This window comes from Mustela nigripes, chromosome 1 (assembly GCF_022355385.1).
Source record: "Mustela nigripes isolate SB6536 chromosome 1, MUSNIG.SB6536, whole genome shotgun sequence".
Classification (NCBI taxonomy): Eukaryota; Metazoa; Chordata; class Mammalia; order Carnivora; family Mustelidae; genus Mustela; species Mustela nigripes.
The window spans coordinates 217,030,306-217,053,596 of NC_081557.1; positions in this window are offsets into that span (position 1 = coordinate 217,030,306).

The following is a 23,291-nucleotide window of genomic DNA, read 5'->3' on the forward strand; positions in this document are numbered from 1 at the left end:
ATTTTCACTTTCTGCCACCTACCGTTTCTCTTCTCCTCATCATTCACTCTTGCCAACCTCAGAGTCCCTAGTCTAGTCTTTTCCAATCTTATCCCATCCCACTGTCCTTACCTTAATTCACTCACACTTGTGGGGGGGACGATTAACAAAGTGAGGACAGTATTTTTTAGAAATATATAATTTGGATTGTAGGGAAAGGGTGATCTATATCCCAGGAGAAAAAAGTGGCTTGTCAGAGTTGAAAATAAAATGAATATACCTCTCAAAAATACATCCTATGATTCATTCCTTCATTCATCATTTATCCAACAAACATGTGTTGAATAACACCAAGTGCTATGAACTATTAATGTGCAAAAGGGGACTCAGCCTCCCACCAGCCTCCCTGCCAAGAAATTTGTAGGAGTTGACTGAAATAGTTGTTTTCAGATTAAGGTCATCACAATCACTAATTATACAAAGTTAAATTCCTTTAAAGGTTGTTGAGTGACTTTCTAATAACAGAGTTTGAAACTTCTTTACCAGCAGACAGCAAGCAATAGTGTCCATACCCATTCTTCTGTTCCATCAACTTCCAAGGAACAATATTGTTTTCACACCTTGTGTAATTTCATCAATGAAATAGGAGTCTAGCCTCAACGATTTCTAAAGTCCCACTAGCTAAAAAGTTCTATTTTCTAATGGGAAGAACAATCACTTTTTAAAAAGATTTTATTTATTTATTTGAGACAGAGAGAAAGAAAGAACACAAGCAGGGAAGAGGGGCGGGGGAGAGGGAGAAGCAGACTCCGCATTGAGCAGCTAGCCCCATGCAGGGCTTGATCCCAGGACCCTGGGATCATTACTTGAGGTGAAGGCAGATGCTTAACTGACTGAGCCACTCAGGCACCCCATGAAGAACAATCACTTGGAATCAATAGACTTGGACTTGAATTCTAATCCCATCATTATAGGCAAATTACCTAACATCTCTGAGATTCAGTTTCTAATCAGTAGAAATTGATTGACTATAACAACTTCTCTCATGGTTTTGGAATATATAAAATGTATAATTAAAATATGCCTTCAGTAAGTGCCATTTCCCATCTTGTGTTTAGACTTCTCGTAGTCTGAAGAAAACTTTGAATTTAGTAAACATGGTCTTATATTCTGATCCCATCCTTAGGCAAATTACTTAACTTCTCTGTGTATTCAGTTTCCTCACTTGTAGAAATGGAACTGATATGATGATTCTTTTATTATGACTTTCTTGATGAATGGGATTATGTATGGGATACATCTGATTCAAATATGTCATCAATATATGCTACTGCTTTCCTCTCTTTTGATCCCAGTATGATTTTGCTTATGTTTGCCCAAAAGAGGGGACGGAAATCTGCTCCAATAGAGAAAGCATGAGCTTCAGAGTCAAGGAGATTCAAAAGTGAACACTGGCTCAATGACTCATTGATGCTTGAAATGGACTTTCAGGCTTTTTGTTTCCCCATTTGTAAAATAGTGCAAGTAACGTTGAGACGATTAAACCAGGTCATGCATTTGAAAATGGTGAGGTTTCTTTTTTGAGGTAGGGCCACTAAAAAAACAAAAATACTGTTAGTACAGAAGTAGAACAAATCAAAATTTTTCTTCATTATAGAAATGCTGTTTTCAATATGTATTTCTGAAATTATAACCAGAGTAACATCATCCTTGAGGTACAGCTGTGAATAATCATGAGAAATGTTCTGGCTGATAATGTCATTAGTTCCTTTATGGATCTGGTACCTTATTTGTTATTCAACTGTATTGGCTGAACACCTACTATGTACTTGTGTCTATTCTGGTTGTTCTTTAAGTTCTATGGAAACATTGTTTCTCATAAAATTTTAGGTGATGCCAATGAAAAAAAGTCATCAAGCTAAGCAAGTATGTAATTATTCACATTTGGTTATCAGACTACTACACTGTGAGGTATGCTTGATATAAAAAATGGTACATAAAAAAGACATTTCAGGACAGTAAACATGGTATTTTCAAGTACGTCTACCAAAAATTGAGTGCTGCTTTCTATCTGAAGAAGAGTGATCCTTCCTAAATGACAGATGATATGCCTCACATAAGCCAAAAAAGCTTTGAAAATGTCTATGAAAAACATCTGAAAAGTACCTGGATTTTCTATAAACTTTATAGATATTTTTCCTTGAGTTTGAAAAAAGCAGGTTCTTATTCTATAGAGGGATCCTAATCATAGGTTGATGCATGTCCTACCTCTGCTGTCTATCACTCTAACTCTCCTCATGGACTCTTAAAACTCTGAGGCCATGCCTTTGTTCCGAAAAAGACCTAATTGTGCACTTCTTATTAACAAGTATACATGTCAACAGTGATTCTCTTTGGAAAATTAGCCTAAAATGGGCTTGATTCCTAAGGACAAGCAGGCCTTTTGAATTCTCAATGTATGATTATTGATGTGCTAGATAATGTAACAGTAGAGAAAAATAAATGTATACATGCTTGGGACAAAAAGACAGGAAATATATAATAGTATTTTGATTAGTGGCATAATGATTAGAACCACAGTTTCCAAAGTCAAACACGTTGGTTTTCACACAGAGACTATCATTTCCCGATGATTTGACCTTGGGAGAATTGAACTCTTCTCAAACTGGGCTTCCTTCTCTAGGAACAGGATTGAGTCAATTTTGTAACTTGCAGGGTCGCCATTATGATGGCCTTACATGAGGCATCTGAAGTGCTTAGTGCAGGGGTTTGTACACCTTAAGTGCTCCATGAATGGTTGGTGTTTTGGTTCTTTTTAACATTATTATTATGATTGTAATCGATGACCATGTTGATGATGGGCTCAGAGCCATAAGAAGGGAGATCTCCCAGATATGCTCCATTCTTTCAGTTCAGTAGCTATTCTAGCCATTCTCTAGCCATTTCCAGAGCGATTCCATTCCCCACTTGCTGTTGCAGTGTGGCTCTTTGCAGAGAATATAAGGGGGGTTTGTGGTGCAGAAATAAGAAAGCATCAGCAAAAATAAAGACAAGATGGCTTGTTTAATGGAAGCCCCCCTGAGCTTTGGAGTAAAAGAGAGCTGCGTTCGATGTGCCTTCCAGCATTCACTGTCTCTATGACCTTGCACACGTCTCTTAATCTCCTACTCCTCTGATTCTCATCTGTAAAGTAGGAAAATCACACTCATGTCCTGGGGTTAATATGAAAGTGCAGGAAGATAGAGAATGCATAAGAATCAATGCAATGAAAGGCAAAAATTCGGATAGAAGAAAAATTTAAATAGAACGAATGAACAAAATACACGAGCAGACATTTCACAAAAGATGAAAGAATAAACCAACATAACTATTTTGGAAAACAATTTGTCATTAATTAGTAAAGCTAAAGGTCTGCAAACACTAGGATCTAACAATGTTGTTACCCAGTCTTTTCATAAGGGAAATATATTGGAAAAATGGAGGGTATGAAGATGATTGACATTTTGTATCACCATCTGTATGCCAAGGGCTTTACAATGTCTTTTATTCTCTCAGAGATTCTGTAACTGTGGCTCTTAACTCCAGATAAAATATTCATGTGGCACAGTCCTTGCAGATCACACTCTAGAGTACCATTTGTAATTTCATGATTTAATTAAGTACTGGCCGGTGTACAGACATATGTACAATGTGTCAGTTTATTCAACCAGGGGACTGATCAAACACCATTGTCAAAAGGACAAGGCAGGGAATCACTGAACATATCTGCTTTACAGTCTAAATGCAACACACACTCCAGCCTCTGCTGCAGCTTAGCCAGTGTTTGGCTTTCCAACAAAGTTCATAATTGGTCTTCAAATAAACTTTATTCATAAATCACTAGTTTCTAACTACATATATTTTGGGACTTATACTTCAGATCCCAGACTTTTTTCTGCCTTTCTTTGCAAGACACCATTCTACTTGGTGATAGATGAGTACACGTGAAATTATTAATGCTATGTTACCATATGTTTCCAAAATAAAATCCTTCAAAATGGTCTGTCTTGACCAAGCTCCATGTAATAGATGCATCGGACAAAGCCCCTTTATGGTATAAAACCTACTGGCATCCACAACACTGTGAGTACTTCAGGTCAGAAGTCTCCTTTCTGGTTTGGTCATATGCTGGCCCTCTACTTGCTGAGTTATACACTTACCCAGAGCCAGTTTCCCTTGATTCCCTGTGGGATTATGTCACTACTTCTTGTCGTTTACGTACATAATTTTATTAAATATTCTATAAATTGAGTTAAACAAAAGTGTGAGAGGAGGCTAAAGGAGTATTATTTGTAATAAAAACTATGTTAAAAAACTCAATAAAGAGAATTCCTTAAAAATACTTTGGAATTAGGTGTAGGTGAGACCTAGATGAGACAACATAGGGGAAACAATCATAAAATTCTAGGATGGGGGCATCCGAGTGGCTCGTGGGTTAAGCCTCTGCCTTCGGCTCAGGTCATGATCTCAGGGTCCTGGAATTGAGCCCCACATCTGGCTCTCTGTTCAGCAGGGAGCCTGCTTCCCCCTTTGTCTTTACCTGCCTTTCTGCCTACTTGTGATCTCTCACTCTGTCAAATAAATAAAATCTTAAAATAAATAAAACAAATAAAATCTAGGATGAATGCAGCAGACATATATTTCATGTCTGCCTCTAAATTCTTGCTTCAGTTTAAAGATATGGTAATTGGAGGGGCACCAGGATGGCTCAGTCGGTTAAGTGACCAACTTTTGGTTTCAAATCAGGTCATGATCTCATGAATCATGAGATCAAGCCCAATGGGGCTCCAAGCTTGGCTGGGGGTTTGCTTGAAGATTCTCTGTCTCTACCCTTCCCCCAACTTGCACATGCACAGATGGGCCTGTATGACTCTCTCCCATGCCACTCTCTCTAATAAATAAATAAATCTTAAAAAAAATATATAAAGATACTGGAATTAGAAATTCCGAAAGATGCATTGTGGATGAAATTTATGTAAGAAAAATAAAGGAAGTGAAAAGGTGGACATAGGCATGTCATTTTCATATGTTTTAAGTTAAAATTGCTATGTTTTCCTGCTGTAGTCAACCTTTTTTAACCTGATCAGGTTTGATCAATGAATTCTATGGTAGTAATAAAGTTTCAATATTTAATTCAGACTATTAGAAACAAAAGAGCCAAAATTAGGCAGTATTGCATGTGCAGAAAATATAGAGAAACGGTTTTTCTTAGCTAATTCTAAAGTAATGTGCACTTAGAATGGTGTAAAACCTCGTTACTAGGGGTGTTTTGAACTGAGGGACTCTCCAACCAGGTTTCTAGAGAAGTTATTCCTATTTTTATATGGGGATTAGACTTGCTATATTCTAATGTGTTTATACATTCAATAACAACTTGTTTATCTGAAAGCCTAAATTCAAGGATTTTATTTTATTTATTTTATTTTATGTATTTATTTAGAGAGAGTATGTGAGTGGGGGTGAGGAGGGAGGGGCAGAGAGAGAAGAAGAATCTCAAGCAGACTCCCTGTTGAACACAGAGCCAGACACAGACTTTGATCTCGTTAGCCTGAGTGCATAACCTGAGCCAAAATCAAGAGTCAGATGCTCCACTGGCTAGGCCACCCAGGTCCAGAAGGAAGGAAGGATCTTTATTCTCTGTCTAGTTACAGGAGGTGAACTGCACACCGACTTCCTGAGTCATGCTACAACTGAGGTAATACTGACAGTGGCCACCAGTTATTCTTATCAAGTTAAATATGGTACCCACAGAAATTTTCACATATTCTTAGCATTTGCTCTCCTGGTACCATGATGGCTGATTAGCAGCTCTGCTCTTTCAAAAGGACCATCATTCAGGTTCTGTTTCTTTGACCACTCGCAGTTTTCAAATACAATTCATAGTGCTGTGTAAGGGTGGACTTTTACCTTGCAATCAGTCATGTTTTACTTTGTGTAAACAGAACAGCAGTATGTAAGGTGCAAGATGGTTATGGCTTATAATAGAATAAGAGAAATGCAGTGAAGATCTTACAAAGTGAAAAGGATGGAATGGCAGTTCTGTGACCCCTTTCCAATTAGTTTGCAACTTGCTGGAGTGTTTACTAGTAGTTCACTGGAGCCATTTGAGCTCCTGAATCACAGTTGACCCTTAACTCCACTCCTCCTCCACGCTAATAAAAACAAGAGTTAACATATATTGAAGTCATATTATATACCAAGAGTAATACCAAAAGCTTCACATTTTAATAAATGCTTTCAGTCAGTGTATATCAAACATTAATGTGAGTAAGAATCTCCAGAAGAGCTGTTAAAATACAGATTCTTAGCTAATACTTCCCCTTCCTGCAATTCTGGTTCAGATTTCTGGGGTAGGACCTAAGAGTTTGCATTTCTAGCAAGCTCAGTGTGACTTGACAAGACGCTGTTGGTCTAATCACCACATGTGGAATGACTCTGCAGATGATTGTCTGAGTCAGACACTGCTATAGTTTTCCCCATTTATCCATGAGAAAACCTAGCCACACGAGAAAAGAGGTTAAGTCATTTCCCCAAGATTAAGATAGAGGAAATGATGGAGCCAGGGCTTGAATTTGACAACAAAATCCAGTATCTTAACTTCTGTGTCTATTATACCATGACTCTCAGTTCTTTTTTTTTTTTTTTTTTGAATTTTATTTTATTTTATTTTTTCAGTGTTCCAAAATTCATTGTTTATGCATCACTCCTAGGGCTCCATGTAATATGTGCCCTCCATAATCCCCACCACCAGGCTCACCCAACCCCCCACATCCTTCCCTCCAAAACTCTCAGTTTGTCTCTCAGAGTCCACAGTCTCTCATGGTTTGACTCTCAGTTCTACTTCCTCTTCAATTTGATTTGTGAGTTAGGTCCTTGATGTGCCTGAGTGAGTTTTAACTATAAACCAGATTCCTAATGATTAATAGAACTGGGGGAAAATATTCTTATTGATGTAGAGGAGGAAAAATAATTTTCCCCTCTAATTGTGTAGGTTCTTGGCTGAGACATGACCTATATTAAAACACAGATTGGGGCGCCTGTGTAGCTCAGTTGGTTAAGCATCTGCCTTTGGCCCAGGTCATGATCCTGGAGCCCCAGGATCAAGACCTCATTGGGCTCCCTGCTCAAGCGGGACTCTGCTTCTCCTTCTGCCTTTCACCTTGCTTGTGCTCTCTCTCTCTCAAAAAATAAGTAAAATCTTAAAAAAAAATAAAACAAATTAGCTGGAGAAAAACAAGTTTAATAACATGCATACCTCCCATATGTATGGGAGATATCCAAGAAAACTGAGCAACTTCCTAAAATGGTCCAAGCACCACCTTAAAAGCCATCTCCAGCCAAAGACAAAAGATGATGTTGGGGTGGGGGAGCAGTGGTTTGGGGAAGCCAGTCTGGGGAGGTTATTAGACAAAGCACAATAAACAAGGGTACGGTTGTTATGCAAATTTATGTCCTGGCCTTCTTCACTGCTAAGAGTTTCTAGAGATTTAGTCATGCTCTTCCTGGTACAGAGGGGGAAACACCCTTACCAAAGGAGATTGTCCTTATAAATATCACTGTCTCTTACAGAAAGGGTAATCTCTACTTGGTTTTCAGAGCTTTTCCTATGTCTGCTGTTTCTTAAAAATAATCAGCCTAAAATAATCCTTGTGCTAAAGAGCCATATTTTGGGGTAGTAACTTCTGTTCCCCTTTGCTAGATTCTATTTCCCCTGAAGAAGTAGAGTGGCTGTAAAGAATAGAGAAATGAGATCCTGGTAACATCTTCTGTTTATCTAAACATGTAGAGTTTCAGACTCAGGTTGCCAGGGTTTGTGAATAGTAGCTGAGCCGCTGGCAAAATCCCAGAATCTCAGCAGGACTAGAGATTCTGAATGGACAGTATTTCTTTGTTGAATTCCCAAAACTAAAATTAATCATGACTGGGCATTGTTTAGAAATTGTCTGGGTGTATGCTTTCCAGTAATTGATTTGTTTCCACATGGACACCTTGTTTTCATTGCAAATGGTTTACTTTGATGGGTTGATTTTATTCCTCTTTATGTAAGACAAGGGACAGTGTGATGTAACTATAGTGACCATGTGTTTATTGAGGCCATGTGACTTTATTTTTTTCCTCTGAAATCTAGGCTCATAGCCCACAGGAAGTAGGGTATGGGCTATTCTCTGACTCTTACCTTAGCCTAGCTTCTGAGATCACCTTATCTTGTGCCTGCATTTGCTTCTCAAATATTGAATTTCACTTGCCCAGAAAGGCTAAGCAAATCAGATCTTGAAGGGTAGCTTTATTAACAAGACGGTAACCTAATAGTGTATAGTAGCAATTGTGCAAAGTCAGTGTTGATTATCTATTTAAACATTAGAAAGAGATGAAAGCAAAGCAAAGTGGAATCTAGCATTAATATTAATGTGAATCATTAATAAGATGTTGTAGAATTGGATTACAAGAAAATTTAGTGAACTTTCAGGACTTTGGAATAGCCACTTAGGACAGTAGGTCTTGTCCATTTTAAGCACACCAAGTGCTCAGTCCTTGAGATTCAGGGGCACCATGGGAAAAAAAGACATTTGTCCTATGGATTGAGAGCTTTATATCGAGCTGATGTATTTTATCCTGATTGTAGCCATCTTTTTTTGAGCCCTCATGGGACATGCACAAGGCAAGTCTCTTTGTCTTTATTAGTATTTGGTCTTTGGGAAGCCCCTAGCCCATGAGCTGAAATGGATACGAGTGCAAAGCCCCTCTTTACATTCACTAACAGAGTGTGACACTTGAGATGCCTGAAGTTAGAATGCCTGGTTTTAAACACCTCAAGCATCTCTGCCTTTTACTAGCTGTTACAAATATGGGCGGTTGAGTTATTCTGTCTGGCCACAGTTTTCTAATCTATGAAATGAGGTCCACTGGGCCAACGAGAGGATCAGATGAGTTAGTACTTAATAAATACTATATCAAAGAGAAAGTGTGAACTATTGTATTTGGTGCTACAAAGTCAAAGAAAGTTCAGGTTGCTGAGCCACTAGAGCCACTATGGCCTCTTTTGCTCCTTCTTTACCCTGATCACTCTTGTCATCCTCACTGTGAGGTGAGAAAAATCATATATGAAAGAATCCTACGGAAAGACCGCAGCTCCACCAAGCAGTCTATTTTGGATCTATTGACTCTGGGCTCCACACTAGTTTCTGCTTAGAAAGGTGTTCCTCTGTGGGGCACCACAGAGGTGGCTCAGTCGTTCAGCATCTGCCTTTGGCCCAGGTCATGATCTCAGGGTCCGGGGATCAAGGTCCGCATCGGGCTGCCTTCTCAGTGCGAAGTCCGCTTCTCCCTCTCCCACTCCCCCTGTTTGTGTTCCCCCTCTCACTGTATCTCTGCCAAATAAATAAATGAAAAATCTTAAAAAAAAAAAAAAAAGAAAGAAAGAAAGAAAGAAAGGGGTTCACCTGAAGGAAAATTTGTTCCAGGCCCGTCTCACTGCAGCTACTGTAAAAAAGAAACATTGCAAAGAGGAAAGCATTTATTCAGTGGAAAAGGGGTTTTAAAAATTTTTATAGTCTTCTTTCTCAAGAGTTTGGTCCCTAGCCTCTTGGCCCACTATGTCTTCTGGGACTAAGTTTATCTCTTGTTGGAGGCCACGGCACGGTTGGAGTTGAGGACAACCAGGCCCAGGCTTGAGTCTCCTTCAAAGTCTGGACACCTTGACAAGGTTAAGGACAGGAAAGTTGAGTGCACTGAGAAAGGGTCTGTGCTATGTGTCATGAGCTTGCCTACGTGATTTCCCACACACTCTCCCTGCAGTAGGGAACAATGTGGCCAGAGTCCTGAGTTCTTAGTTAGTCCTTATTGTTCTGTACCTCCCATGACCCACTCCCTGGTTGATTGTCTTGCTAATGGCTTTAGCCAAAACTACCTGGCTTCACAAGGTTTGTTGGTAGTAAATGTAAACTTGTTATAGAAGCTTGTGGTCATCTGACTATGTACTGATGTATTACTCCTCCTATTCTGGTCTGCCTTATAAATGCTTGTAAGATGTGGAATAAATTTGGCACTGTTGGACATCACCCTAGGTGTCCCTCCTGTCCCCATCTCTTTGTCTCTTAATTTCTTTTCACCATCCTCTTACCCCTCACGGTTTCCCTGGTGGATTCGTCGTGCTGGCTGCGACAATCTCTAATAGATACCTTGTCTCCATTTCTTCTTGGACAGTGGTGGAGACTCAGAAGAGGCCCCGTTTGAGGTTACAGACCTTGAAGGGTATGGCCAAGTCGTAGTATATACTGCGCTAAATGGCTGTGTTGCTATAGTGGCTTTACTGTCCCATCTTGGTTACCCGTCTTTGAATTTTGTTTGTTATTGTTATTTTATTAAACTAATTAATTAATTAAATTGTGTTATGTTAGTCACCATAAAATACATCATTAGTTTTTGATGCAAGATTCATTATTTATGAACAACACCCAGTGCTCCATGCAATATGTGCCCTCCTTTATACCTACCACTAGGCTCACCAAACCCTCCACCTCCTTCCCCTCCAAAACCTTCTGTTTCTCAGAGTCCACAGTCTCTCATGGTTCATCACCCCCTCCGATTTCCCCGAATTCACTTTTCCTTTCCTTCTCCTAATGTCCTCAAGGGTATTTCTTATGTTCCACATTTTAATGATAAAAATTCAGATTCTTGTAATTCCATTGCATCATATATCTGAAAAACTTTTTCCTTTGCTGTATTATATTTTGTCAATCCAAAAGAAATTCATGTGGTATAACCTTGGTATCACAGAGTTATCGTATTGTTGTTATCCTGCCCCTTTTCCCCACCTTTATTGAGATATAATTAACATATAACATTGTGTAAGTGTAAGGTTTACACTATGTTGGTTTGATACACTTACATATGCAAAAGGATTACTATCATAACATTACTATAACATGAGCTCTATCGTGTCACATAAATACCATTTGCTTTTTGTGATGAGAACATTTAAGATCTACTCTCTTAGCAGATTTCAAGTGTATAATTTAATATTGTTAACTATAATTACTATGCTGTACATTAGTTCCCCTGAACTTATTTATCTTAAACTAGAAGTTTGTACCCTATGACCAATATCTCCCCATTTCTCTCATCCTCCAGTCCCTAGTAACCTACTACTCTGTTTTATGAATTTGACTTTTTTAAAATTTAAATTTCACCTATAAGTGATTTATACAGTTTTTCTCTTTCTCTAACTTAGTTCATTTAGCACAGTGCTCTCAAGTTTCATCCATGTTCTTGCAGACAGCAGAACCTCCTTCTTTCTCATGGCTGAATAATATTCCATTGTGTATATATACCACTTCTTCTTTATCCAGTCACCTGGTGATGGATACTTAGGTGGTTTCCATATGTTGGCTATTGTGAATAATGCTGCAATGAACGAAAGAGTGCAGATATCTTGTTGAGATCCTGATTTCATTTCCTTTGGCTATATATCCAGAAGGGTCATATGGTTGCTCTTTTATAAATTTGAGGAACTCCATACTGTTCTCCATAATGGCTCTATCAATTTACATTCCCACCAATAGTGAAAGCTTCCCTTTTCTTCACATCTTTACTGACACTTGTTATCTTTTGTCTTTCTGATAATAGTCCCTGTGACATTTCATTGGACTTTTGATTTGCATTTCCCTGATGACTAGTGCTATCCAGTACCTCTTCATGTACAGTTGGCCATTTATATGTCTTCTTTGGGAAAAATATCTATTTAGTTCCTCTAACCATTTTCTTTTTAAGATTTTATTTATTTGACACAGAGATCACAAGTAGGCAGAGAGACAGGCAGAGAGAGAGGAGTAAAAAGCCAGAAAGCCTGATGTGGGGCTCAATCCCAGGACCCGAGGTCACGACCTGAGCTGAAGACAGAGACTTTAACCCACTGAGCCACCCAGGTGCACCCTCTGTCCATTTTTTAAATCAGATTGTTTGTTTTATTGCTATTGAGTTGCATGAGTTCTTCTTATATTTTGGATGTTAACTCCTTATCAGATATATGATTTGCAAACATCTTTGCCCATTTCATAGTTTGCCTTTTCATTTTGTTATTGTTTTTCTTTCTCTGCAGAAACTTTTTAGTTTTCTGTAGTCCGTTTATTAATTCTTGCTTTTGTTGCTTATGCTTTTGCTGTCAAATCAAAAAAGAAAAAAAAATCATTGCCAAGACCAATGCCAAGAAATTTTCCCTATATTTTTTTTTCTAGGAGATTTATGGTTTTAGTTCATACGTTTATGTATTTAATCCATTTCAAGTTAAATTTGTAAGTTGTATAAGTAGGGGTCCCATTTTGTTCTTTTGTATCTGGTTATCCAGTTTTCAGTAACATATTTATTAAAGAGTCTTTCCAGCTCCTATATGAGTATTCTTAGCCCCCTTGTCAAATATTAGTTGAACATATAAATGAGGATTTATTTCTCAACTCATACTGCTCTTTCATTGGTATATGTGTTTATTTTTATGTTTTTATTACTGTATCTTTATAGTATAGTTTGAAAATAGGAAGTGTGAAGCCGCTTGCTTTTTTCTTCTTTCTCAGGATTACTTTGGCTATTCAGTCTCTTGTATATCCATACAAATTTTAGGAATTTTTTTTCTAATTCTATGAAAAATGCCATTGGCATTTTGATAGAGATTGCACTGAATCTATAGAAAGCTTTGGGTAGTATGGACATTTTAACAATACTAATTCTTTTGATTCACAAACACAAGATATATTTCTGTTTATTTTTTTTTGAGCATTTTGAATAAATATTTTATTTCATGTTTAAAATATAATTAAAATCATAAGCAAAAAGCAGTAGTAAGTTACAGAATGTTTTTCTCTGCAAAAGTAAGTGTTACTGATGCCTATATATATTTGTAAATAAAATAATATAAAAATTATGTAAAATTTAAAATCTGTTAAGATATTTTATATATATTTTTAATTTCAGAAGTAACATAATATTTATTATCCATTATATTTTAATCAAATCTCTGGAAAAAGTTTGGTATATAGAATTATGTTTTGATATTTTTTTCTTAAAATTTGGTTTTTATTTTATTTTATTATTATTTTTTTTTAGATTTAATTTTATATTTTTTATAAACATATATTTTTATCCCCAGGGGTACAGGTCTGTGAATCACCAGGTTTACACACTTCACAGCACTCACCAAAGCACATACCCTCCCCAATGTCCATAATCCCACCCCCTTCTCCCAAACCCCCTCCCCCAAGCAACCCTCAGTTTGTTTTGTGAGATTAAGAGTCACTTATGGTTTGTCTGTTTATTTTTGATTTATATCTTTTTCAATTTCTTTCATCAAAGTCCTATAGTTTTCAATGTATAGATCTTTTATCTCCTTGATTAAATGTATTCCATTTTAAGAGTTTTAGTTTTTAATGTTATTGTAAGATCGTTACCTTTATTTCTTTTTCAAATATTTCATTATTAGTGTACAGAAACATGACTGATAACTGTATGCTGATTTTGTACTAAGCAACTTCATTGAATTTGTTGATTTGTTCTAACGTTTTTCTTTTTTTTTTTTTTTTTTTTTTTGGTGGGGTCTTTAGGACTTTCTATATATAACATATCATTTGCAAACAAAGACAGTTTTACTTCTTCCTTTCTGATTTGGATGCCTTGTCTTTCTTTACCTTAACTGATTGTTCTGATTGCTTTGGAATCCAGGTAATTCTGGTCTTATGGAATGAGTATGGGAGTCTTCCCTCCTCGTCTATTTTTTGGAAGAATAGGAGAAAGATTGTAGTGAATTCTTCTTTAACTGTTTGGCAGAATTCACCACTGAAACCATCTGGTCCTAGGCTTTTTTTTTTTTTTTGGTTGGCTACCCTACATTGAATTAGGCAGGGTCAAAACCCTTTCCCAGCCACATTTATGTTCCAGGAATCTGTTTTTCTTTTATCTTGGGAGAAACCTAACTAAATCAGAACTCCAGGAGACTGAAGAAGTTATAGAAAATGCTTGTCCTATTCTCTAATGTGTATAACAATAAGAAACCGTGGAGAGCAATATGGCGTTAGAAAAGAGTTGACAGCTGCTGTATCTGTAAGGTGCATTTACAGGCCCTCCAGAGTAATTCTTAAATACCACTAAGTTAAGGACAGGGTACCATGGTTTCAGGACTGTGGTAAAAGGTGTAGTACCTGTGGCAGGTGGATTATTTGTTACTGTAAAAAAATGAGGATACTATACCTGTTATATTAATGCAATTCATTGTAATTGTTTACCAGATTCCATTCCAGTTATCAAATTGCAACTATGAAAAGCACCCCCTTTTATAATCAATAAGAGCACCTCTTTTCATGTGGTCAAATGATCTGCAAAGTAAGGTTGAAAGCATTTCAAAAAGGTAAAAATTGTTACTACCTGCTTTTCTCCCTGGGCTTTCTTGACAAAACATGGTTCCACTACTTTTACCTTCTTCAAAGTGTTTGACAGAGTTGTTTGCTTTCAACATGGAGTTTGAGCAAAATGAACTATTGTTTTAAAATATTCTATCATGTGTGCTGTAATATCTCATCCTGGACATGATACAAATGCTATGATAAAAAGAAGAGATGCTTTTAAAGTGAAAAAAAAATTGTTACTAAATGCAGTATTATTTAGATATATTCTTATCATTCAGAAGTCCGGCACAATTTTGCAATCCTTATTCTCCCTTAAAATCATGTGTTGAATATGGAAAGATAGAATAATGTTTTTACTAGATGAATCATTGCATTGAGTATACAACCTTTTGAAACTGTTTTTATTTCTTAAATTGTTCATCAAAGTGTGTGTGTGTGTGTGTGTGTACATATGTGAAATCAGACCAAAGAAGCAGGGTAACCTGCTGTTTTATTTAACAGACATCCCGAACAAAATCAAAGCAACATCTCCATCCCACATGGATAAGGTCTTTCTTCTGACTGCACTATGTTTTACTTGTCATAGGTTTTAAATAAAAGTATATTGGTTAATTTGAAAAATACAAATGGTGGAATAAAGAAGATTCAAGGATGATTGAAAACAGTCTTTCAAAGGGACTATGATAAGTATTTAATGTTTCCCGTGCTTGCTTTCTCTACTGAATTCAAAAATTTGTAACTCAGAAGTTCGTACAAATATTCAAAAACACTTTCCAGTATGCCATAGTATTTTTTAACAATGTCTGAGTCAGTGTCCAAGGAAACACATTATCTGTCATGACACAGAAAATATTGTATTAATATATTTCCTACCAAACAGGTTTCCTAACTGGAGACACTGTGTTTTCCAAGGAAATAAAACGACTAAAATGTCAATATGAATAAATTACTAATAACGAACTTTTCACTTATCTTTAATGCCCTGCCAAACACCAGCTTGATTAAAATTCTGATATTTAGTAGAAAGAAGAAAGCGGGTATCTTGGGGAAGAATCAAACTAACTAGAGTAGTGGAGTAGAACATTTCTGTGTCAAATTCCATCTGAACAATCCTGTTTTTTTAAAGGTTGGAAGCCCATACATACTTGGAATTTTTGCTCTCTGCCTTTGATTTAAAGCACAAAATCAAAAGCCTGTTCTATGAAAAGAAGTGCACTTGAGCAACCCAGGAATGTGCTGAAGCCTTTCTACAAATTAATCTCTTCTTTAGTGAAGTGAAACATCGGGACCATTCAGGGACAGTGGGAGGGGTTCGGGGGCTTGAATCTGAGCCAAGCTTAATGAGACGGAGTTGGAGGCAAAATGGAATTGAACTGTACCTTGTTAACTGGTAGAAGCTGTGAACGAGGTGGACTTACTGGCCAAGAACTCTTTTCCTTTGTTGCAATTAACTACAGGGGATATTTTGGTAGTTTTCATAATCTTTAAAGATCACAGAACATTTTTAAAACTTTATATTTTTTTTAAAAAAACTTTGAGATAATTCACTAATTCTGATTGCCAAATTTCCTGTTGCCTTGAAGAATAAACACTTGTTTGTTGAGCTATTTTGTTAGGCATCTGTATTGCTAGCCACTCTGTCAGGTGCGATGATAATCTGATAATCATAGTCCCTGGCCTAGAGTGACTCACATTCCAGTGAAAAGGGTTTGAATCTTTCAGCCCCAGTGGGAAAAGCAGAAATCAAGAGGCCAGGCATACATCAGACATTCAGCTTAAGTTCTCTGAGCAAATCATTTCTCTTAGGGACCATGACACATCTTTTCCAGAGAGACTGTTCTGTGGTGCAGTGTTGGTTTATTCCATAAATTTCTTCCATTAAAATTCTGCTAGTTAGGAAGCCTGATATCTTGAGAACAAATGTTCAACCAGAGCTCTGCAAACCTGAGTTTTCTAACAGAGAAAGATTATTTTGAACCAGTTCCTAAAACATTTCCTTGCCTCAGTTTCCTATTTTGAAAAATGGAGATGAGACTTGTTCTGTGAGTTTATTGGAACAGAGTGCCGACTACACTTGGCAATGGCTTAACATGTTTCTCAAAGGCAAGTTATTTGTTTAGCATCTTCTGATCATGAAAAAAACCCCAATTTTGGTGTGTATGCTCTCTCTTGAGAGCCTGACTGTTAAAATGTTCATGGGATAGAATAATACTGTGCTGAGAATGGCTGTTGGGTTAAGTGCAGAATCCTAACTTTCTTTTAAGAGACTCTGCAGAGTGAACAAGTCTCCAAAACCATAGTAACTTTGGTAAATAATATGTGCATGGGGTAAGAGAGAAAATCTTAAACTCTGTGTCAGTTTTGTCTCATCTGTCATTACTTCCCACATTTATGGGTTACTTAATACACGTAAAATATTTGAATAGTCAATATATATGCTTTATTAATAAGTACACATATATTCGGAGTGTGTGCTCATCTTATTGACAGAGTTTATGGTCAACAAAGTTAGGCAATTCCTGTTTTAGAGGTAGAACAACTAGTTATTGGAAATATATTTTCTTCAGTCAAAAGTTGATAAAGTGACAAAAATAAGTCTAATTCCATATCTTTTTAATAAGAAACTAGGAAACTCCCTAGATATAGAAACAGAACCAGTTTCTGTTGTTATTTTTCCATTTTAATGTGTTTACACTCTGAAACTCTGACTTGGTGAGGTTCTCTGAAAGCTGAAAGTCTGTTTTTAGTACCAGCTTTCAGGATTCTTTTACCGCATGGGAAAGGCTACAAAAATGAAACACATTGATGCATTCATTGTTCAGAGCATTTCTTGACTCTGCAGGATATTTGCAACCCCAGATCCACCTTCCTTGCTTCCCACCTTATTGTGAACTCTGGGGAAGCTGGCCACAGTGATGGCATCATCCAAGTCAGTGATTTGCACTTGGACAATGAGAAGCCTTATCAAGGTACAGAGAGTGGCAGAAAAGAGAGTGTGGAGTGTTGATGACCTCAGCTCCCTCCTGATGAGATGGTGAGTTGGTAGTGGCTGAATGGCCACAACCTCTGTCCAGTAGACCTTTGCTACAGCACTGCTCACCCACTTCCTGGTGCTGGTCCCTTCTTTTGCTTATTCAGGTAGATGGAGAGTAAGAGCAATCTTGCTCTGTGTCATCTCTTGTTGGTTTCCTAAACCTTGACCCTAGGTTGCAAATAGATCCATCATTAAGGTTTCTTTAACTGTCCCTTTTGGTTTACATCAATTTCCTATCAGGACCCTGATTGAGTCTCCAGCTGAACTCACCTTTCTGACTCAACTGCAGGAGATACAGAGGTGGATAACATATGGACCCAAATCTGGCTATATTCCAAGCTGATTTGTTCTTACATTCAAAGAACGTTTTTGATGTTGTTCTCATTAAAGCAGAGTTTTTTTTTTTTTTTTTTTCTTAACAATATATGCAATAGTCAACTTTCAGCAGAAAATATTATGCTCATAGTTTTTCTTACCTGGTGCATTCCTAGAAAAGGAAACCAGTATTTACTGAGACAGTTGCTTTTCATGAGATCACACAAACAAGGATATTATCAGGTAAAGAAAATTACAACTTACGTGATAGTATGCTTAATAGAATAAGGTAGTGAGTTTATTTGGAAACCAAGTGCCAGACCTGTCCTTGGTGGAGTGTGCTGACTTCCAAGGGAATGTGTATAGTTTAGTACAATATAATTTAGGTATATTAAAAATAAAAATTTAGGAGAAAGATATGCCTTGTATTAAGTTTAGATTTTTGAAATAATCTAATAGTGCTACCCTTACTAACAAGTAATACCTAACATTTATTGAGTGCTTTGTATGTAAAACATATTTAATTCTCATAAAAACCCATAAAGTAGGTACTGTTGCTATCCTTGTTTTTGCTTTATTTTGTTTTTCTAAGAAACTGAAGAATATTAGAACTAATTCTCCCAAAACAGGAATCTATGCAATCTAGCTCCACATATGAGCTGATGATTTTATATATAATGTTGACTTAACAGAAGATTTTAAGAATGAAAATAATTTTTTCTCCTCTCCACCATGTAATACATTTTACTTTGTTATTAGAATAACAAAAATCATTTTACTGCTAGACTTCTTTTTTCATTCTAGAAAGTCCTTTTCAGCAGTTACAATTGGATTATTTCAGAAAGGGGGGGCGCCTGGGTGGCTCAGTGGATTATTTCAGAAAGGGAGAAAAAAGAATTCTATACTTCCTGTGAGATATATCTAAAGGGATACATTTTTTAACAGAGAAGGTTTTGGCTTTTCAACAGTTAGAACATTAGTATGAAAGTCCTTTTTGAAACAAATAAAAGTACTCTTTAAAGTCAAGACCTAGGGATGCCTGGGTGGCTCAGGTGGTTAAGACGCTTCCTTTGGCTCAGGTCATGATCTCAGAGTCCTGAGATCAAGTTCTGCATTGGGCTCCTGCTCAATGTGGGGCTTGGTCCTCTCTCTGCCTCTGCCTGTGACTCTGCCTGCTGGTGTGTGCTCACTCACTCTCTCTCTCTCTCTGACAAATAAATAAAATCTTTGAAAGTCAAGACCTAATTGCCCAAAGCTTCTTCCAGGCTGGTCACTAGCTGTTGTCAGCTAGTCTGGGATGAGTAAAGCACAGAGAGTAATATTTCAACTTAAAGTTTACCATTAGAAATCTACTTGAAAATCTACTTCCTTTGAGAAGCTGTGGAATCTCCTGGATGTTTAAAATACGTCACATTGGCTGTTTTTTATCACCTTCAACTGTGAGTTTCGCCTAGGAGGAAACAGATCCATTTGGCAAATCAGGGTCCCAACTGTGGTTAGGGTATGTGATTTATCCTGTGTGGAGCAAATTGGAGGGGCCAGAGTGCTCTGGGTTCTGGTCCTCTCTGATGCTGAGCAGGCCCTGGCCTTGCTCCTGAAATCTGCCTTACAGATTTCTTTTGGGCCAGGCTATATTGTAGATCAAATACATTCCATCAGATCTCTTACTAACCTCCTAGGATTACCTTGCATTGCTGAGACTAAAGTTCAGACTCTGTAGAAATAGTATTTCCCATAGAATGCACAGTGTAAGATCTATCAAAAGAGTAAAAAAAAAAAAAAAAAAAAAAAGATAAAAGAAAAGAAAAAGGAAAGCATGTCACGTGAGATCATTATTAAGAAAGAGAATGATTTTCTGATGGAAAATTCCATGCTCCCTTTGAACAACTGCCTTGGAGAATGTCCTTAGGAAACAAAGGTCTTACATCTAATATGTCATTAACCATGCTTATGATTTCCTCTGCGTGTTTATAGGTGGGAGTCAGGGTGTGGAATGCACAAATATTACACAAAAATTACAGTACAGTGATTGCTTCCTTTGCCAGTCCACTTTCCGGAAAGTCATGAAACACTGCAATGGCATCTCTGGTATGTACGGAAACTTAAGCTTTTACCTTTATTTAACCTCACAAATTAGGTCTGACCCAGAGTTTGCATTGTATGCATACTAAGACAAATATTTTGAGTGAATTTGGAAATTTGGGGCATGCATGTTATGGATGAGATTAAAACTCTCTGTCCTAGAAAGATCTTCCTTAGGTCTGCTCTTGCTTGACAATGAGGAAGAGATGTTATCTGTGAAAAAGACACCAAAAACAATATTGGGTTGGGTCCCAGGCCGTAATCCACATTAGCCATTGCTAGATGGTTCCACTTTCTGTCCACTGAAGGTGTGGAGCTTTTGTGTGCTAAATTGGTGAGAGTCCAGTACAATGGGGCAGAAGGTCACTGGTCGGGCTTACCTCTTGGGGCTGTTATAGCTCCACCCCATTTATGTCCTTTCCATCAAGTTATGGGGTTCTCAGAACTGATAGGGAGCCTGGTGGAGTGAGCTTGATGTTCCAATCAGGTGACTGAACTCTGGTATAAACTCAGCTGTTCTTTAGTCTGAGACCTTGAGTGATATGCTTAGGTTCTATCTTGGCCTCAATTTCCTTTTCTAAAGGGCTTTTGGAAACATCGTAGTTTCACCACCTAAATTCTGAGCCCATCAATGATAGGTAATACAGTTTACATATCTCCTATTTCGCATGTGAGATATAAAGGCAGAATTGGAAAAGTTCTTACTGTTTTATACTGGGCCACCAGAATAGACTGAATGATGACAGATTTCCTCTAATATATCAAATAATAATGACAATAGTAGTAGTAATGATGGTAGAGCCAGTAATGCATGTCAAGTGCATTACTGCAAACCATTTTTCAAAGGTTACTGTCCATTTTGATCCTCACAACAACCCTCTGAATTAGGTTTTTTTACCGTATCCAATTTACAGCTGAGGAAACAGAACAAAAATGCTCAAGTTACTTGGCTGAGGTCAATAATAAAGAAGTGGCAGAACCAGAAATTGCTTAAAGTTGGTTCCATAGTTAATGTCATTTAACTAATACAGACCTTCCAGAATTTGGACATTCAGACATTTCTAATAATTGAAAGTATATTTTTCTTCAATCTGTTTGATAACTATAGAGTATTCCACATATTAAGATTGGTCTGGTTTAGAAAATCAGGGATTAACTAAGGAGTAGATAAAGTAGAAATAGAGTATGAGTCTAATGAACTATTTGCCTTATCACTAGCCTCCTACCATTTGACAGTTTCAGAAGTTGAGAAAATGTAAAGCTTTCCAGCACCTATTTCTTTGGTCTCCTTTGTAAACAAAGTAAATCAGATTGCCCTGGGTTTATTTATACTCTTTGGGAAAAGATCTAATGTGTTCTCATTTAGATTTTTGGGTTAAAGCTGGTTTCCATCCCAAGGTAGATTGGTAAATTAAAAAGCTGAAACCACAAGCAACTCCTCAAACTAATCACGTTCTTGAGTAAAAGCGTGAATACTTCTAACTCCTTTCATTTGTCAAGGATCAGTTTCACCAGTGATTCTTCATACCTTTAGGGCATTATTGATCCAGCTTTGTACTCCACCATATCTTTACTCAGAACTGCCTAAAAAAAAAAAAAAAAACCTTTCCCATCTGTCTCTGTAACTGGGACACGAGGAAGGACCTTACATACTGGGAAAGTTTAGTCATTTTTTAAGACCTCTTTTAAATCAGAGATGTTGGTGCTATGGACCAAATATTGGTCCATTCTTCAGCATTCTTCCAGTATGGCACCCCAAAGCATTTGTACTGCTGTTCCTTCTGCCTGGAATATTCTTTCTCCATATCCCCTATTTCACATGGCCGTTTCCCCCTGCTATGGTCTTGCTAAAACTCTTGACTTAGCTGGTATCCTTCTGTGATATATTCTCCTTCTCTTTGTTAACGTCTTCACCATCCAATCCATCCTCTACTTACTGCTACCAGAGTGACCTGTCTGAAGCACAAATCTGATTAGGTCCCTCCCAATGTATAAGTCTTTCACTGGCTATTACTGCCTATAAGAAGAATTATACACTACAGCCTTAATAACAAATTTTGCAACCCCCCTGCCCTGCCTTCCTGTTGAAGTCTAACCACCAATGTGATCATTTTTGGAGATAGGATTTTTAGGGCATAATAAAGGTTAAATGAGGTTTTGAGGCTGGGGCCCTAATCCAGCAGCGCGGGGGGCATTGGGAGAAGAGCGGGAGATAATTTCCCTACCTACCCCCTCCTTCATCCTCCTCTCCCCTTATCCTCTTTCTCTCCCCTGCACACAACTGGGAAAGGCTATCTGAGCACATGAAGTGATTGCAACCTTTTGTATACAAGGCAGGAAGAGAGTGCTTACCAGTACTTGAGTGTATTGGCACCCTGATCTTGGACTTCTGGCCTCCAGGACTATGAGAAAATAAGCGTGTGTTGTTTAAACTCCTACTTTGTGATATTTTGTACAGCAATCCTAGCAAACTAATACATACTCCTTTAGGCAGTTGGAACATTGGGGTGAGCAATGGGTGTAATATTTGACTAAAATAAAAAGTCTTCTTAGTACCTTTGCTATCACATCAGTACTTAAAGTTTTGACGGGCAAATAGAATGTCATTCCAGTTTTTCTTAGAATAATAAAATCATACCAACTTTAGATATTGTCTCTTCCAATCTTTTAATTTTATTTAGGAGAAAACAGGCATGGGTAAGGGGCCCATATTAGTTAGTTACAAGGTCTGTACTAGAGTTTAAACACTTAGATTTCTAGTTCTTCTATTCCTGCTGTCATATAAAATGTTTCATCTTGTTACTATATTTTTACCATTGATTCAGTTGTCTGTTTTTGTTTTGTAGCTTTCAATGTCAATGTGCTTACCTTTCAAAAATATTTTGTTTGTTCTTTTAAGTGTTTACTTCAGAATATATTTTCCCTACCTGTTTTTACTACCTTATAAACCGCATGGTTTTCAGGGAATATGCTACAACATTTTCCATTTTCTTGTATGCTTTTCTCAGTTAGTAAATGACTGTGGTTTTCACCAATACTTTTCAGCTCCATTAAAAGGTTTATTTTCCTGAAATGAACGTGCAATTTTTTATTTAATGTACTGAATTTCTAATTATAGTCCATAATTAGATTATGGTCACTGTCCTTGAATTTTCTTCACTCCTGTACTACTAGACACTTTTTCTCCCTCTTTCACATGCCGAAAGGTCTCTGGCTGTTTCCATCTTAAATTTTGCCTTCCTGAGCTACCACAAAGCTTTTGTTATGCCCTCACAAGATGTGTTGATGCCTTGTGAAGTCTAAGGGCGGTTTTGCCTAATACAGTTTGGGCACAGTCTCAAGTAAGTACTCAATCTTCATATGTGATACTATATAGAGACATTCATGGTACTTCCTAGGCATTTTAAAGACCATCACTGATCTTTTTTCAAATAAGCTATTTTAATCTCAACATC